Genomic DNA, 20,262 nt, shown 5'->3' on the forward strand with positions numbered 1-20,262 from the left:
TTCTTTACTAACAGGTACTTTAAATTGATTCAGAAATTGGTGCACTGTTTCATTTGAAACCTGGTGATTAGAAGTATTCCATTTTTCCTAGAATTGACAAAAGGCATTGTTTGTCCCCTTATGTGAAAAGAGCGATACCCCAGAGACAGATTTAATGGAGTGAATGACGCTGTCGCTTTCCTTCTTCGTTAATTGCTGTGTTAATAGCTTCTGTGGTTTATCTTCAAATTTAAAATTTATCTGTTTAGTGAGTAAAAGACCTTTGTTAGTTTTTATTGTTTTTTGTTGTTTTTGGAAGAAAGTGCTGACAAAAACTAAAAGCAAACATAATTTAATCCTGTCATCAAGTCTGTAGATCCAAAACATGATGCATCTATTCTCTCAGTACAAAAGAGATCTGCTGTTCGTAGCTGCACTGATGGACAATTTCTTCAATAATGACAGCAGATCAGTTTATTTTCAGTCAATCCCACACACACCATTCTGTTGCTATAAATAAAACAGTTCTGCAGATGAAAACAGACCCAGTACAATACCTGTTAATCCTAAATTAAAATATGAATATACTATGCATTTCTTATACATTTTAAATAATAATGACTATTCCGATCCAATAGGAATGAAGTTGAGAGCCAGACAAAAAGTTGCTTTTGGTCTTTAATATATAAGAAAAGCTGAATTCTTTGAATGAAAAAAATTCTGATTTATGTTGGTTTGGTGCATCGTCATCAAGTAGGACAGTGGTGGGGTCTGTGAGACTAGGTTAGACAAAAACTGGACTTTTAAAAAGCATGTGGACGCATTAGTCTGGCTGAAAATATAACTGAAGAATCAATTAGGGATCCAAGCACTTCTGCATGAATAAGCTCAACTAGACTGAAATGGTCGGGATTCCAAATTCCCATCTTTTAGGATAAATTTTACAATTTAAAATGAAGAGTTTTGAGATCAAGCAGGTGTGACAACAGTTAAGAAAAAAAGAATTTATCTGGATTTCAGGACAATGGCGCGTGACATTGAAAAAGGAGCTGCAAATAACAGTTTTATGAATGAACTGACAAGATAACTGAGTGGGTGTTTTCTTGTGGATATGTGTAAAAATAATTAATAAAAAGTCTGTTTACTCAGCTTCTCAGATGTTCTGTTTATTGTAGTCATATAAAAAGAAAGGCCAGTCCAATTTATATTCAAACATTTAACAAAGAAGAAAAAATTATGGCCATTATCCTTGTAAAAGGATTTAAATAGTTTTCAAAATATTTTGATACCATCAACTGACTTCTATGTCCAAACGCATTTATAATTAAATGCCGAATGGCACAAAGAAGAATGATCTCAACTGGTTTAAATGCCAGTACTTCAGTGAGGAAACAAATGGTAGCTTTGCATTATTATCCTTCACAGACGCTTAGAGAATTCTAGAGGAATCCTAAATAAAAGTGGCAGTGTGGTGACTTTTTGACACATGAAAAAGCAAACCAATTCTTAGAAAGTTTACAGTTTGAACAGACTCCTACTCGTACCAGTTCTTCTGCAAATTAGTTTGTTTCTTATATTGCCCATTTAAAAAAAAAAAAGAAAAAAGTTTTGAGCATTGACGGGGGAGAAAGTTAAAAAACACTTGATGCTGTCTTTTGTTGTCAGCCTTAGTTGAAAAAAACCGACCAGCTCATCTTACTGTTATTTCATTCCTACTTTTAAGGTAAACATTATGACAGAGACCCGGCAGCTGCCTAAGCAGGGAAACCCAGACTGCCCTCTCCCCGGCCACATTCACCAGCTCATTCGGAGGGATCCTGAGGTGTTCCCAGGCCAGCCGAGAGATGTAGTCTGTCCAGCGTGTCCTAGGTCTTTCCCGGGGCCTCTTTCCGGTGGGACGTGCCTGGAACACCTGACCTGGGAGGCGTCCAGGAGGCATCCTGGTCAGATGCCCGAGCCACCTCATCTGGCTCCTCTCAATGCGGAGGAGCAGCGCCTCTACTCTGAGCCCCTCCCAGATCACCAAGCTTCTCACCCTACCTCTAAGGGAGAGCCCGGCCACCCTGCGGAGAAAACTCATTTTGGCCGCTTGTACTCGTGATCTTGTTCTTTCGGTCACAACGCACAGCTCATGACCATAGGTGAGGGTAGGAACGTAGATCAACCGGTAAATTGAGAGCTTTGCCTTTTGGCTCAGCTCCTTCTTCACCACGACAGACCGATGCAACGCCGCACCGATCCGCCTGTCGATCTCCCGCTCCATCCTTCCCTCACTCGTGAACAAGACCCCGAGATAATTGAACTCCTCCACTTGGTGCAGGACCCTATTGCAGACCCGGAGAGAGCACTCCACCCTTTTCCGGCTGAGGATCATAGTCTCGGACTTGGAGGTGCTGATTCTCATCCCAGCCGCTTCACACTCGGCTGCAAATCGCTCCAATGAGAGCTGAAGATCACAGCCCGATGAAGCCAACAGAACCACATCATCGGCAAAGAGCAAAGACCCACTCCTGAGGCCACCGAACCGGATCCCCTCAACACCTCGGCTGCACCCATAAATTCTGTCCAACCCACACTATGTGTATGTATATATATATATATATATATATATATATATATAGTGTGGGTTGGACTCCGCCAAGGCTGCCCTTTGTCACCGATTCTGTTCATAACCTTTATGGACAGAATTTATGGGTGCAGCCGAGGTGTTGAGGGGATCCGGTTCGGTGGCCGGATATATATATATATATATATATATATATATATATATATATATATATATATATATATATATGCATGCAATCTGTAAAGCATCCCTGGATGAATGCGTGAAGTGTTCTAACCTGACTTTTGGTTTTAGGTTACAGCGTAAATAGACTGCTTGAAAAACACTTTACAATGTCAACTACATTGCCCATTCTTCACTTCACATTTTCAAACCCCCCATGTGGCACTAAAACCAAAAGAAACACTTTCTCCCATCCTTCGTGTCCTCTTGTCTTTGTTTTTTTTTTTTTTGTTTGTTTTTTTTGTATATTAAAAGCTAAATTAAACTGGTAGGTAATTAAACCTCGTGGAGGAAAGATAAAATGATCTGTATGTCCTCCTAGCCTTCATCAAGAACTTCAGCTTGCTTTGCTGTTGAATACAAACTCTAAATGAGCACAAAAGCACACACGCTGACCTGTGTTTGTCATACCACGATAATCACGCAGCAACAAGTTACCCAACCCCCACTTTTAACCCCTCTGGCTATATTTTTGTTCTTTCGTGCTGCTGAAGTGTGTCAGGACAAAGGTTAAATGCAGAGCAGCTACAAATTAGTCCTGACTTGTCAGAGCTGAATGTATATGTGCCTGTTACTGAGCAATGGGCTGTCAAAATGATGCATGAGGCATCAGTGGACGTACAGCAGGCAATAAATGCAAAGTATTAACATCAGTAATGACACACAATCTCCTTGTGATCTGTTTTCACACATCATTCAGTCCAAGTGCTGAACTGGGAAGCAAGAAGAAGCTCTCCACCATAGAATTGAGAGGAGTTATAAAAATGGAGCTCCTATCCAAGGACCAGGTCTTTAAGACTCATTTGATGAATACAACACAGCCAATAAATCCGATCCTGTTCGTTTTGATATTCTAAAAAAAAAAAAAATAATAATAAAAAAAAAAAAAGCTGAAAGATGCAATGGATTCAGGGGGAATTGTCTAAGCAAGACAATCTGGACAAGTTTCATCATGGATGTGAGAAGCATGTGAAAACTGGTCTCAAGAGAAGTCCAAATCCTACTTAGTGTCTGCTTAGTGTGAAGTGAGTAAAGGCTGCCCACCACAAATACTCTTCTCAGAAAGGTGCAGGGGGAGGTTCATGTGAAGAATACCGAGTCCCTCAGCTCTTCTAGGGCCAAGTATGACAACTAAATGTGGTCTTTCACTGCACAACATGGCATAACTCAACTCAAGTCTTTTTGGTTTGTATTTGGCACCAGGTAGATTTTTTTATTAGCTCCCACATAAAAATTCCAAGACACAGCATGTTATACCTTCACATCCTCTAAGCTGTGCTGGTATGGATCATAACTAATATCCTGTCAATGTGGCCTTGCTAGTTTGGCTATTTTTATAGTTCTGCCAATCAATGTTTTGATCACGCCATCTCCTGCGACATATTTCCACTTTCCTATCCAGAGTTTTGACAATGTGGACACACACAGGGATAAAGTTAAAGTCCATTACAGTAAAATTTGATTGTACTTTTATATTAGGATAGAAAAAAGTTTCCTTTTTTAATGAACAGCTTATTTTGTCTGCAGGTTTTGATATACTCCACATCTTTTTTCATGAACACCTGCTTTGTCAAAACTGGAAGCCTTTTCGTGGGACACCTTGACTACACAATTTTGCTGCTTTTGCTTTGTTTCTTCTCTTTTCTCTCACACATAAAAAAATGTTAACCAGCGATCTTGTAAGTATCTGCTTCCACCTACTTAACAAGACTGAGGTTAAATTTTCAAAGGTTAAACCTACAGATGTCATTCTGTTCTGACTCAGCATGCTGAAATATGACTCTTAGAGGACTTTTTCTTAAGGCTTTCCATTTGATTTGCTAGGTAAGACTATGTTTGGAGCATTTTTCTGATTTCACTCAAAAGAAATTCACAAAACATTTTTTATGTAAGAATAAAAATTCAAGGTCTTGAGGCAGCAGGTGGAGGTGGAGCAGAAGTTCTCACTTTACTGGATCTGAAGTTAAAGGCAGTCTAATATCTTAAATCTTATCAAGAACTCAATAAATGATTAATTTAGAAACAGAAAGTAGCAGCTCAAAAGAAAAATCACCCACTGGTTCCTAACAAATTGAGGAGAAAAATTGCTTTTAGCCATGACAATGTCCAAGCATTACAAAATCCTCAAAGTCGACTCCTGCGCAGCTTCAAACTCATGAATCTTTTATGTAAACTGTCCTTCCTAGATCGTATTTCCTTTTCTGAATTGTAGCCTTTTTTTTTTCTACACTTTCAAATTGCAGGGCTATTTCAGGTCTGAATGCACGCTAAGCACCTAAGCACACCTGTCCAGCTCTTTACTCCACCCAGATCATGTGAAAAGTTTCTCAACATGACACCACAGCTTCGCAGAACACAGCTGACCAGAGCTAAAGGTCGAACTAAAGGTGTCCTGCTGGTAAATTATTAAAGGCTTGTTTTTGTTTCCTCCCTTAACCATGCATCCATCTACTCTCCCCTTTCTCTTGCCTTGATTGTTGTTTTCTGACTCTTGTCCCATCATTCCCACCTTCGCCTCACTCTATCCCCCCTCACTGCACTCCTCTCCCATGCTTCCTTTTCTCCAAGTCTAGCAGATTGATGCTGTTATTTTTAGCCCTGGTGAGATAGGGAGAGAAATCGTGACGGGCTAACACGTACTCTCCACAAGGCCTGTCACTGACGTGTGAGATGGAAACAGTTTACAGCTCATACATATTGTAGAGCGTGCACGTCTTTCCAACATGTAGCTATAACCTAAATAAAACACAGCTGCCTTCATTACAATAAATATTAAAATCTCAATGATGACAAGATTACATATGCTCTCCATACAACATGCAAATAAAGTAATAAAAAAAAAGTATTTTAAAAGTTATTTGGCAGGAAGTCAGCAAGTATAAGTGATTTTCAGTAATAACTTCTATTTACTTAATATACCCAAACCTGCTCCTTCTTCCATCAAGCTTCATTCCATCAAGCTTGATTAGCTAAATAAAGATCAACAGCAGCTGAAATCTGCAGACGAGCTAAGGATGCTCAACTGATGGTTACCTGAGTGCACATTAGAGTCCAACAGATGATGATATTTTATCCAGAGCATCATGTCTAATGCTGAGCTGATAGATGCAGGAGCATGAATGCACAGCAACCACTCATAAAAACAACACAATCAGCTTTAGAAAGCATCTAAGGAACTGAAATCTTTGTCCTACGCTGTATGAACCAATAGCCCATTTTGCTCTACAGTGAGCAAATGTCAGTACTTGTTTACTACAAGTCAGATCTCACATGACTAACAGATTCACTGTGATCGAGGGACAGAAAACAGAGGGGGGTGAGGGTTTAGAGAGGAAAACCTAATTCAAGCAAAGACACTCCCTTTGGCTTAGCTGAGGCCAAGGAGGGGACTGTTTAACAGAATAATATGAAATAATAGTAATAACTCTGTTCACATCAGAATGTGAAAGTCAGCAGGTTGACTACAGCCTGATCGCATCTTCTCTGCACATGATGTGAGATCGTTCAAAATCTCCCCAATCATATGTTTTACAGAGCGAGCCAAATTCCTCTTACGCAACAGCGTCACAGAGCTGAACTGAAACTTGGCTGCTGAGTTTCATTTGACTTGTTCTGTGATATGCTCTGTTGATAAGATTTGAATAGTTTGCTTTTAGTTAACTTCTTTCTGAGTTACAGTGATGTCACAACAATAATGATTTTACCTTGCAATGGGGGTAGAGCTGCAGCCAATCAATTGTAGCTGAGCCAATAAAATGCTTCACCCCAAGGTGCTGGTTTGGCGGAGGGAGACCTTGAGGTGCTCCTCCACTGTCCTGAGGAGGGTGATGCTTCTGCTGGTGACACATGTGAAAATGTGTTGGCAGAAAGATTAACCCTTTCACACTGGACGAAGACAGACATGGTGCCGGTTCTCCAATCTAATTTTGAACCAATCTGCACATTTAAACTGAAAAAGTTGGTTCCAAACCCGAAAAGTCGGTTCTCAATTGGCACCAAAAAATAGGGGCTCTCAATTGTGAACTGTGACATAATCAATGGGCAAAGGCTGGCTTCACTTGAATGCCCAAAGAAGAAGAAGAAGAAGAAAAAAAAAAAGAAAATCAGTAAGCTTCAGAAAATGAAGATGGAATATTGCAAAAGAAAAAAAGTGGAGCTGGACATGGTGTTACATGACCATCTTTCCAGCTGCCGGACAGCCACTGCAGCAGCTACAGCGAAGAAGCCAACTAGGTACCATTTTCCTCGCCTGGGTCTTCCTCCGATCAAGACGGTAACATGACCACAGACCATCCACTAAAAATAAAGTTCGGATTGGCTAATTCAGATCAATCAAACACTGGGAAAATTAATTCAGAGTTAAACTTGAATGTCGCTGCATTGTTATGTTGCCTGGCAACAGACTTAAATTTAACAGGGCAATTTATGTAAACTCGTGTTGCCACCCTAATATCTTATTAAAAATGGCTCAGCTATGTGAATAAAGCCTATTGTTTACTTTTGGGAAATCACACATTATAATGGAGTCTGACAACTTAATCATCTTTCAGGATTAAATCTCCAAGTTTTTGATGTTTACTTCCGCCTTGTAAAGTCTCCCCACTAAGGTTCTGGAGAAGCCAGTCCCAGAACTATCTGTGTGAAAGCACTATACGAGTACCACAACAAAGAATAAATCTCTCAAATAATTAAAAAATTAACAAAAACAAAAGGAGGACAGTATACACAGGGATAATTGTGGATATTAAAAAAAAATAGAGAAAAATAAAATAAAGCGAAACCAAACATTTTTAACATTAGTCAGACTGTGCTCGGGTATCTTATGGCCCTGTGGTGGGTAGGGTCAGTTTTTATGCAGTTGTGTGCGGCAGCAGCCGACTGAAGGTGGCTGACATCTACAGACCCAACAAATGAATATGAGTGAAAATTGTTTCAAATTCATATTGGCACAGAACCAGTTAGTAATTAAAATTCTTTCATTTACATAAAATAAAAAAAAAATAATCAAGGTTTGACACCACAAAATCATCCTATTAATTGCACATAAATAATTAGTGGATAGCAGTAATTTCTGTTTAATACAATACATCTTTATCCCCTTATTTTTAAATTTCACGTAAAAGATACTAAGCGTTATAAGTATTGCTTCTCATATTTCCCTATTGATTTTATTTTTGCTTTTCCCAATTTTTAATGGAATTTGATTTTTTTTTTTCATACTGTTTGTGTTATTTAATTTAAAAAAAAAAAGATATCTGTTTTAGGCTAAGTTTTGAATGCTCGCACGCTCAAATCCTTCCTTCGTTTGGTAAGAACTTTTTCGCATGGACAACAGGGTGCAATAGAGTATTACACATTTAGACTTGACTGGTAGCGGTTTTAACTTTCTCCATGTGTGTTCCTATTTGGCAGGAGCTTTTCAGTGTTTTTGTTAATGTTTTCCTTCAGCAGCTGCCCCTTTAAATACTTCCATATAGCAGAAGCAATACTGAAAACATAAAGTCATTAAAAACAAATCCAAAATGAGCACTGTTAATATTCCCACATTTATTTATCTTTCAGTTGTTCCTTGTTATACTTTATTTATTTTCTTCTTCCTTTACAGATTTTTCCCTGTATTTGGCACATCTTTCATTCCAAACGTGTGCTAGTGTATGTGTGTGTATGTGATGGCGTAGTGACACAGGGGGTGTGGTGGCTGGGAGGAAGGCAGGACAGGAGTGAATTAAGTTGAGGAGGTGGTCACGTAACAGTCGGGTTCAGGCAGAGTTGAAGCCACTTGCTTGCTGTGCTGCAGCTGGTAACATTTACCTCAACTCCTACCCAATAAATGTGTGTACACTAGTGTGTGAGTGTACATGCATGTATGTGTGTATGGGCACAAAGAGGAGCACTAAAACTCAAACTAATCCTAGATTTTTACAATGGAAAATGAGTGAATGAAAAAAAAAACAGAACTCCCTCTTATTAGACACACACCGTTCTGGGGACCCTTTTAACAGCAACAGCGCAGAGAAACCTGAAACTAACCCCGATGCTGACTCTGAAAAATTCAACTCTCCATTGGAATGGGGCTCTCAGATCGGTGACAGATTGTTTTTTTCTTTATTTTAAACAGTGACACATACTCACATGCAAACACACATCTGTCTTTCACCATCACGTCATCGACCACAAACAGCTACATAATTCTTCGTTGCACTTCCAGAAAATGGGGACTCTGTGTTGGTTTGTGGAAAGCTTGTTAAAGTTAGTGTGCAGAATAAAAAAAGGCAAAAAGAGAAAAGCAGCAGAAGAAAAAAGAAAGAAAAAAAACACCTCCACATGAGGCACGAGCACATGTTTCCTTTACATTTTGTTACGGCAGATTAAAGGTTAGTGTGTTTATAATGTATGAAAATGTTCACATGAAGTAAATTTGGTCTGTAAGGGTGCTGTGACCCTTCTGAAGACATCCACCTATCTACACTCTTATAATTCACCATGTACAGAAAACAATAACATTTGGTGCATTCACACCAGGGTAGTCCTGTGGTTTGGTTCATTTTGGTGGGGAATTCCTAAAAAAATGTTGTGCATTGCTTTGGCTTGTTTTCACACTGCAGTCTATTGTTTACTTGCAGTGAATGAGCCATTTTCGGTCTTTGCCAATCAATAAGCCAGATTTCCTTCTTCTTTCTTGTTGGTCAGGACTCGTTTCGAGGAACGTTGTAACTGATTTGAGTAAAAAGTAGTGTCAAATCGAACCAAACAATGGTGAAAACCTTTTCAGAATTCCTCGTCTAATCGCACAGAGTCTCGCAGACTATCCTGGTATGAGTGCGGCATAAATCTCATCATTAGTTACAGCATACAGTCCACTTTACTGAAGAATTAAAAGATGCATTATGAATATTGAGACAGAAGTTGGAAAATTTTGCATTTGTATTTTAATACAATATCAGCACAGTGCTGGTAACTGCTGATACAAAAACAGAATTCAATTAAACCCAATTCCGTTCAACTTTATTTGAATAGAACCAGTTCCTGACAAGTCATCTCAAGGCACTTAAAGATATAGTGTAATCCAACTACCAAGTACCAGTCCAATTCATTAATATTCCTTAATATGGGAAAAAAAAAAAAAAAAAAAAAAACTCCACCAGAAACAGACTCAGGAAGAGCAGCCATCTGACTTGACCCGAAAATCAAAAGTTCTAAAGTTAGCTAAAAACCTTAACAAAGCAGAATGGAGCAACAGTAAAACATCTCTTATATGCAACTGAAGAATTATGACGCAAGTTCTCTGTGGTGTTATCAATCAGCGGCCATGCCAGTTCAACACATCACTCGCTATGAAACTAAGTCAGAAATAGGGATCAATAACCAAGTTACTGTCTACTGTCTGAATGAGAAAGGTAAGTAACTAAGAATAAAACTGATGGTCAAGCTCTAGGGCTAGTTACTGTTTGCTCTCTAATACCATAAAACGTGCTTCAAAGGTCATGAAGCACTACAGAGTTTAAAAGAAGCAGATCCTATGGAAAAGAGGTGTGGAGTGAAGTCAATCAGGTCACTCCATGCCAATAACATTATCCACTTGAATAGACGTGTAAATTAATGGGGGAAAAGGATCTGCTTTAGTCTCTCTGTGTTATTTTTATAAAGCATGTCACAGACATTTCATTAGGGCCTCAAGAAATTGTGTCAGCTTGTGAAATTAAAAAAAGGGGATAATATGTCTCCTCCACCTCCTGCTGTTTTAGACTGAGAGTTAATCTCCTGGCAAGAATTTGCTCCAAATTCTCCTGAATCCTGAGGAAACTCTGGCAGCAGCCTATTCCACTGCACACCTCTGTGCCACGGTCCTAAAGCACAATCTGGAAGAAGCAGCTATTCTTGTCTGCAATGATCCTGCAGCTACAAAACACATACAAAAAAAAATCCCAAATGAAGTATTTTAGAAACATTTAGCAGAACCAGCTTACAAATGTGACATTTGTAAGAATACAATGATTACACGTCTACCAAGCAAGCTGACACATATGCTTTTGCTACACTGGCTATACGTTGTGATTTCTTGAGGTCAATCATTACCATTCCCACAAAAGTCCAACCTGATGATGTTCCTGCTAACCGTAGCTTTAAATATGTGATAAACCACCTCTGCTCTTTTTCACTTTAGACTCATGTTGTCAAACTGTCATTACTTAGGTGTTAGTTTTGCTTTCAGCTATGTCTGCAGAACAAAGACATGGTCCAAGTGTGTCAATGTGTCACAGCTAGGGTTAGCTGAGAAAGGAATAACACCGATTCATTTGAATGAAAGAAAAGTTTAAAAAGTTACAGAATGTGACTGGCAGACTGTACAAAGAGACAATTTCAGCAGGAATTGGCTGAGAAAAGCGCAACCTGAATCTCTTATGGATTACATCAACCAAAACCACCAATAGGTGGAGCCTTTTCATTTTTGCCTCAATCAAGATAGCACGACTAATCTTTTCCATGCATTTTGTCATGTCAAAAAGTATCATAAATGTTTGTATAACAAGTGTAAAGTCAGATCTGAATGTGATGTAAAGCAAAAAATAAATTAATAATGCCATTTTGGATCACATCAGAGTGTTATTCGAGATCAATGCTGCATTAAACTCTGGCCGAGAAACAATTCCAAAGTCCAAAATCTGTTCTCAGAGCTCCGGTTAGACCAGCGTTTCAAACTAACTAGTTTTCTTTCCAAAAATCATTCATAAGAGCTATCACTGCACTTGTCTGTTTTTGTGTTTGTTGCATTAAAAACGTCTCAAAAAGAAAACACATCCAAATGATTCCTGTATTTTCATTCAATTAACAATTTTTTAGAATCTTTTCTGCAGAGAAATGCATACCCATGTCAGTTTTTGCAATAGATTATAATTCGTCCACAATCTGCCAAAGATTTAACAGAATGCAGTAGGGTTCAACAATATGAATCAAATCTCAAATCACGATATTTTTTACCTGAATCATGATATACGAGATATATATATATATATATATATATATATATATATATATTTTGTGTGTGTGTGTGCGTGTCAAGCAACCAAATCCAAAGTTTTAATTTACAGCCTTGAGGGCTAAATGCACTTTAAGGATCAGCAGAACATGTGCATTAAAACAGTTGACTGAAATTAGAGTAGCTGTATATTAAATGCTCTTGAAACAAAACAAATGAAAAATACTTTTCAATGACCATAACAAAAAAAATAGTTGCATAGCAAGCATCTCAAAATAAATGATATTCCCTCATTCTATATAGCGTGTGAAAAAGTCTAGGATGCCCTAGGATGCAGTTTTTGCATAGCACAAAGAATCTGTAAGAATGCTGCGATCAGACGCTGTATAAAAGCTTTCAGTATATAATGTGTGCAGCACCGAGTCTAGTCAGCGCCAACAAACATGCAGCAGAGGCCCCCAAGAGATGCTCCTGCAGCCCTCTGAGGAGAGAGCAGAGGAAGAGAGAGGAGAGGAGGTGGAAGGAGCCCCAGGTAGCCTCACAGAAATTCACCATGAGAGAAAGGAAAACAGAGCCAAGAAGAAGCTGCTCGCTTCCTCTGTAGCCACCAAATCCCTCAGTCTCCCACTGACCAGCTAAATATTTTATCAGCTGGCAAAAGAACCTATAAGCTTCAATACCAAGGCTTGCTTTCTTTCTTTGTGGTTTCTTTACTGGGCAAAGTAGCCATGTCTAGGTGAGAGTGTTCATATCAGAAGGATGGAGGAAAGGCTGAGTTTGTTCTCTGCTTCGATTGGTCACTTTGAAGTAGTCTCTCTCTCTCTCTCTCTCTCTCTCTCTGCAAAATGCTGCTCAGTTCAGAACTGGATGAACGACCTTGAGCAGGCGCGCAGGGCTGTGTTACCATGGCAACGAAGCCTCGCGCAGCCAGTAACAGCTGGATGCAACAGCACTCCCTGAATTTTAGCGGGACTCGCCACGTTAAAAAAAACGTCTCTCAACGCCCCCCCCCACCACCCATCACCTCCTACCTTTCCCCTCCTCCTCTTTCGTCTCACATATAGTTTACTCGCACCCGTGCATGCGAAAATGAAGCCACGGCTGCAAAGAATACAGTTTATTTAATTAACTAATTTAAGCTTAAGTGCTGGTAGTTGGACGCGTGTGGTCTTGGCAACCAGCCGGTTGAATACAGTCAGATGAAAAGGGAAAAAAAAGGCAGTGGAGAAGACAAAGACGGAGGTGAAGCGGTGGAAGTGAAAAGAGACAAAAGTCAAGAGTGAAGCACAAGTTACAAAACAAAACAGAAGAGAGAAAAGCGCACCGAGATAGGCACTTGACATTCCTCTCACAGAGGAAATAGCTCTCAGAAAAATAAAGCAGCAGAGGACATGAGCTGCGCTGAGGCATTTTGAAGGAAAAAAGAAAGGAAACAGAAACTAAGGATACACTGCACATTTCTGACAATCCATCAGCTCAACTCACATTATCTTCTTCTTCCAACTATTTTCAATACTTATTCCATCAACAAAAGTGAAAGACTTTCAGCTTAGCCTTTACCACTAGTCAGTTTGGTGGTCTGGTTTAGCAGCTTGCTCTGTACCAGAGTTTGAAAAGCTAACATTTATAGATATTATTTAGTATGTTCGCTTCTACTGACTTACTTATTTCAATATTCAGAAAACAGTGAAAACTGTCATTATTTGCTTAAGGTCTTGTATTTAAATTTTGTTGTACTGAACAATGACAAATAAAGATCTATTTAAAATACTTGTTGTGGGTTACAGTCCAAGAAGAACTTATTCAACAGCTTTTGATGTATAAACCCTGTTTCACAAAGATTTCTTTTTTCATGTTTCATTAGCTGATGTGTGGTTGTCACTGGTTCAAAGACTTTGACTAAAAAGTTCATGTGAATTTATTGTTAAATGAGAAACTACGCAACAACAAAAATGAGACTAAAGGGCCCTGACATTTCCCCAACCATGAACCCAAACGCCCTCGGTTGTATTATCGCCCCTCATTTCCTGTTTTCACTCCAATATTGCATAATTCTTTCCTGCAGTAAACATCTCTCATTATATATTCATGCAGAAAAGACTAAAGAAATAAGTTATTTATTTATTAATAAATCAACCAGAAATCACAGATACCTTATTTTCTGTTGACCAACAAATTTAAATTAAGGAACTATGTTTAGTGATCTGATATTTGACATTTTACAGTAGCATGCCAGTGTGACCTATGTTTGACTAAATGATTGCATAAATGGCCAAATGTGAATTTACTTTCCTGTGTCACACACTGCGCTTTGTTTCAGTCACAAGCTCGTCTTTCTTTCAAGAGTGCCTCGTTCACATTGTGCTAAACACAACATGTAGCTGCCATGTCAATTTCTTTAATAATCTAGTTTAAATGAGCATTTCTTCCAATAAATAAACATCATGTTTCTTGATATTCCATAAACTAATAAGTTATGGGGAGTTAAATGTAAGGATTAGATAAATGTCGAGGATTTGCTTTGACATCATCTAGTTTGTTGATCAGGATAAAACCAAAGTATAAACACTGCTACATTCAGTGGTTAGTACCAAGCAAAACTGTTCCAGAGAAGCACAGCTGGTCAAACAGTGGCAGGGTCATAGGCACCCAAGGTTCCCTCGACACCCAACATGAGAACACAACAACTAGTGTGAGAATCTTAAAATTGGACCATTGAGCACTAGAAGAAGGCAGAGCAGTCTGAATCTAATTTTCTTTTACATCATGTGGTCAGCCAGGTGTGTGTGTGTGTGTGTGTGTGTCTGGTAAGCTGGCACGAGCAGTAGCTCCTTCTCAAAGTTAAGAACGTTTCCTTGGTGGGATGCAACATTTGAAGTCCTGTCCTTCCCAGGCTAACAGTCCTTCCTAACATTCGGTAAATGCATACTGGAAGTTCCATTATGTCTTTTCTGAATACAGCTGTTAGATTATGGATGGCAGTAGTCCCACGTTCAATAACACCCTACACACAATGGCTTAAAAACTGGCATGGCTGTTTAACAGCTTGTAGCCATTAGCTGGCTAGTTTCCCATTATTGCCTTATTTCTACATATGTGTGTGTTTGCATGCAACTCAACCAAACATCCATTTAGTCCTCCTAGAGAGTTGCTGTAATCTCCAACAAATGTAACTCAAATTTAATTTTTTTTTAACTCCACAATTTGACTCAATTACTATGAAATATTTTGACCTCTGTAGCAGATTTTGGAATCGCATCTCATGATGTGCCAAGACGTTTGACAAACAAATTAGCAAAATACTAACCATGTTTTGAAACAACCAAGTGAAATCTTAATATTCGTTTTGGCCAGTTTTGGTAATAAAATAATGAAAGGCTGTGTAATGCATGAAGGGTATGCATAGCAGTTCATATAGCTCTTAGTAATGTCTTTCACAAAAAAATGAATACCTGGCAGACCAGCCTTTTAAACTTAATCTCCCCTTGTGTTGTAAAGGTTATTCTGTCACCAAAACTGCATCTAAAAATTCACCAGGAGGTGAACCCCAGTTAGAGCGCATGCGTTATCCATCAAGTCAACAATTTAAAAGCAGAGAATTTAGCAATGCATGGCACAACTCGTAATTATTTCAGGGTGAGACAGTAGCTATTAAGCATGCACTGAGAGGAGGGAATTAGAGGCTAGGAAAAGTCATGAGAGGACGCTAGCTAAGGGACAGCAAGGGCTTGGGTCTGGTTCCCAGGCTGGACGGGCAGATACTAGCAATTAGTCGCTGGAACTGGGTCTTGTTGAGCGGATGCTAACGGTCTTCCACCTGCACAGGGCCAAGTAAGCAAGCAGGCATCAGCATCCAGTGGCATTTAGGCCAGTTCCCAGCTACCATCTGCCACTCACCCACTTGGTGTTGTACTAGCCTCCTAACTTCATGCTGAGCAGTGATTTAGGTTGTGTAAAGGCAATTACATTGGGTGAAAACATCAACATGTGGGTTCATTTATGCCCTGGATAAATGCATTCAAACTTATCTGGGATTGAAAATGTTAGATTACAGCACTGTGACAGCATTCGGAAGTTTTCAATGCCAGCTGTACACACGCCCATCTTCATCTAAAGTCTATCATGGCCCTATTGCTTCAACAACTTCTCAGAAACAGTTACTCGCACAAGCAACCATACTTTTCAAACAAACCCCCACACATCTCACCTGCTGTGCAGAAACAGAAGCTGCTAGCAACTTAGCCTCAAGTAGCAAGTGTGCTAGCAACATTACCCGTCCATCTTGAAAGCAGATGTTTTCTGCATTAACTATGTTTTTACCATACTTCCCACATCCGCATCTGTTACAATGAGGACATACAAAGTTATATATACAGTAAGGAACTGAAAGACAACATAGTTGTTGCACAACTGCAGGTAACAGGTATATCCTACCAAACAAAGACATCCTTCTGTAATCTTTAAAATGATCATGCCAGGTCCACTTTAAAAGTGGGTTTAAGACATGTTTCAATTTTACATAACTGTCAGAGTTTATAAACTTTACTGTACCATCTTGTAGGAATAATGATATGTCATAATGCAAATTTGTGTCAACACTGACAAATGATGGCTTTGTGTCACCACAATCTCTTCCTGGATTGTCTTGGCTCACTAAAGTGCAACAGCTTCCTGTACAACCACTGGAGCTTTAACTCTACATCCCAGCTGCTGTTGCACAAAAGTGTCCACTCAGCATGATGCTGCCATCACCATGCTTGACCATAAGGATGGTCTTTACAAGATGGTGCTCCATATCTGAAATGTTGTGGGAATTAAATCAGCTCTGTTAGCTCAGAGGTGTTTACTTCTTGTGATCTTGGTGAAAGTTTAATTATTAGAATGCTGCACACAGCTGTCATTCTGCAATTTTTCAGCTCATTCATAATCTTCATTTCAACTAGAAGTACACTTGGACATCTTTTTTTAAGGTCCCACTGTGGGTGTTTTGACTCCAGGAAGCTGGTTCAGAGGCATATCAGTGGAGATACAACTTTAACCCCTCTATGCTGCCTCAGCATTTTCACACATGACATGTGCAGCCAAGGTGTCAGTCGTGGCTTGAACAAATGTACGCGAAAAGGCCTGCAGAGTCTTAATATGCAGCTTTTCAGTCAGAAATTCTGATGCCTTTAGCCATTTGATAAAAGAAAAAGGAAAAAATATGTGAATGAAAGCAGCTTTGGTGGGAATTTGGTTGTACTGATATACATCTGTGCTTTACAGTTTTTACACAAACATGCAGGCTATGTCTTGTGGTTATTTTTTGTTGTTGGACAGGAAACTGTGTGGCTTATGTGGAGCATACAGTTGAGTCAAAACAAACAAAGTAAATGAGATTTTCTTTTAAAGGACCCCTCTTCCACCTCTTTCAGAAAGCGAAATCAATGAAAGACTGTTGAAGATTAGTTCCTGTTTAGCACATCCTGACACATCAGAAGGCCCCCAAACAGGACAACAGATCAGCTCACTATGTTCTGTTTGGGGGGAAATCAGGAGACACGGAGATGCATACCAGCGAGAAGACGGCATAGTAAAGAATGTGAACCATTTGAGGCAGGAAACTTGTCTGTTCCACAAGACAGGAGACAAAAAAGTGCAAATATGACTGGATAGATTTGAGGAGGTCAGAAACAAGATTAACTAAAGACCAAAGTAGATATATAAACAAAAATGGCAGACAGAATTCCAGCAACTGGCTCAACCGGAGATCCCACACCCTTTAACAGACAGTACTCCTTCACTTACACACAAATACACACACAGCTCTCAGGCTGGTGTGTGAAGTCCTGCCTCTGTCCCACTCATCCCTGAAAGCCCAGCCCCCAGTGCCTGACCCAGTCATCAGCATCCCCTTCTAACCTCTGTTCACCCCCCCACACCCGCCCATTCAGCAAACATAATGCATCACTGTCATCTTCCTCCTCCTCATCAATGCACTCATCCTACCATCCGCCCCTCATGGGGTTTTCACAACCCTGCCTGTCCACGGTCCCCTTCACTTCCTTGAAAGCAGGTTGTAGGCATGCGTGTGACTGCAGGTGTGCAGGGAGTCAGGCCACAGAGTTGACAGTAAATTCATCAGGGGGCAGGTGCTTTGTCTTCTCACCTCCACATGACTACACTTGTCTAACAGACAGAACGAAAACGTAAAACAGAAACAGGCAGTTGAGCAGCAAAATTAAAATGATTAAGAGTCAATAAATTGTTTCAAATTCCTCAACAGGCAGCAGCTACTTACACCAAAAAGCAGCTGAAACAGAATACACTGATGAAACCACATTTTACAGCTTAATGTCACTAAAGCCAATACAAAACAGTGTTGCAGGTAGAGAATATTTTAATAAACTATCTTCTAAACTACTTAACTGTCTGTAAAATAACATCCCTCACAGTTTCCCTGAGTCTGTGGTGATGTATTTAAATACTCAAGGTCTAAGTTTGGATTTATCAGGATTAAAAAAAAACTGACTTTTCTTGGCAAAATTGTCATTTCCTTTGGTCCAAAGAATCATATAATATCTCAAATTCAAATAATTTAGAAATAAAATCTCTAAAATCTTCCAAAAGAAAACTTTGGTCCCTTATAATGATTGTTTAAAAAAAACGCCATCCTTGAGTGACCTGCACTTAATCTATATATTTCTTCAAATAAATGTATATATTGTCACAAGTTGCTATTTTAAGACGCAATTCTAAATTTAGCACTGAACTCCTGTGTAATTAAGTCCGCCTCACATCTGTGACCTGCAATCCACACTGGCACACACATCAGAACCACGTCCATTCAACTTCTTTGCGCGCACGGAAAGCTGCTATGATCCAGTGAAACCCGCTGTTGTAGCGGGACTGTACTGCCATGCTCAAGGACACGATTTTTTTTTTTTTTTTGCATGTGTGCTCACAGGCAGTTTCATACTCAAATAACGACAGTAGCTTGCTTTTTCAGGGATCAAACGACGGACCTTCAGAAGTGCAGGGCAGCGGGCATGCACAGGTTTGCTGCCCCCTGCAGATACACTGAGGCGCATTTCTGAGACTGGAGCAAAGGGGTAGAAATGGTTAATAATGATTCCTAAATGGATAACCAGCTCATTTACTCGTTCACTTTGCACATTTAGAGACAGTGCAGCTGGCATCTACTGTACTGCACACTGAAAACACACAGTAGGGGCTCTGTATCTTTTTTTTTATAGCTGTGGTAGGCTGGCTGAAAGCTGGCTGACATACGGATAATCAAGCATCGTCTGCCTTTCTAATGCATTACATGTTTGTAGCTTTAAATACATTCATATAACGCTGCAAACAAGGTACACAGGAAACACAACTGTGTGTGTTTGAACAAGCTCGATCAACAAACATTTCGGTCCAAATTCCCTCGTGTTGCGACAGCGTCACGCACAGCTGTCGCCCAGTTTCCAATCGACGGTCTCGGACAGTCCGCAGCAAACTAGAGAAACTGTAAATACCACCATGTGTTGTGTTCAAGCGTGAGTGAAAGACACAAAAGTGTGTGCTGTCCGAAAACTTCCCGATGCTCTGTCACGTATCTGTTGGAAACACTTCTGTGATCCAGCAGCTTGTGCGTAAACGGAGCAGCTTGAGTGGCCGAGTTAAGTTTATTAAATGCTAAACATCCATCCGCTTGACAACACAAGCTGTCAAACAGACATTACACATCACCGTGCACTTAATCACATTGTTGAACGAGGTGATTCCTCGCTGTCATGCACCAAATGACCATGCACTGTGCCCTCCGCACGGCGCCGATGCCAATATTGTGTGCACTGCCACTGGAAACCCGACTCACTACATTTCCGTCTTCTGTCGAAATGCAAAGCCGAAGCAAAGATGGGTTAAGTAAGCTGAAGGGTTGCAAGCACGCGGTGCAGTCTTACCTTGGGAACGTATCTCTCTCCAGGATCGATAATTTCTTCTTTACACCATTAACTCTCCGCCATCTTCGGCACTGTTTGTTTAAATGGGAAACACTCCCGAAGCCCAAGAAGCCAGTTCTGTAAGTTGAAGCGGCGCGGGGTATTCTGGGTAAACGAGTTTGTTCTAGAAGAACAAGGAGCTTCCGGCTGTCTCGTCTAACACGGATATGGACTACAGGCAGACTCCACCACCGCACGGGGGCGGAGGAGGTGGCGGAGGAGGTGGCGGAGCAGGCACCGTCTGTCTAGCAGCCTACAGACGGATGTCAGCGACAAGAGATGATGCCACGGGGTGTGAATGATCAGTTCACATCAGAACCCCACGAAAAAACATTGAAATGTTCATTTTTAAGGGCGACGAGGCTCAAAAAGCTTATATGAGGGACAGAGGAGAAAAAAGCTAAACTTGGACAAATTTAAAATCAATGAATAAAATTAATTCGAAAAACTCCCACCAAGAACACAATTTAGTACGTAAATAACATAATAGCTAAATAGTCTATAGTCTATATATCTTGTTTAATATAGTCATTTACTTCAGT

At 39.9% G+C, this 20,262-nt stretch overlaps 1 protein-coding gene across 3 annotated transcripts in view; it reads right to left on the reverse strand.

Moving 5' to 3' along the window:
- The window catches only part of LOC121651705 (nuclear receptor coactivator 3-like), a 70,839-nt gene extending 51,024 nt beyond the window's left edge, over nt 1-19,815 (reverse strand). For 2 of the 3 annotated variants that reach the window (XM_042004083.1, XM_042004081.1), the window contains exon 1: nt 19,682-19,815. The gene's annotated coding sequence lies outside the window, so the exon portion shown is untranslated. The remainder of the gene's footprint in view (nt 1-19,681) is intronic. The other variant, XM_042004082.1, reaches the window with a different exon arrangement.
- Nucleotides 19,816-20,262: the final 447 nt, after the last annotated feature.

The sequence above is a fragment of the Melanotaenia boesemani genome, chromosome 13 (genome assembly GCF_017639745.1).
Source record: "Melanotaenia boesemani isolate fMelBoe1 chromosome 13, fMelBoe1.pri, whole genome shotgun sequence".
Classification (NCBI taxonomy): domain Eukaryota; kingdom Metazoa; phylum Chordata; class Actinopteri; order Atheriniformes; family Melanotaeniidae; genus Melanotaenia; species Melanotaenia boesemani.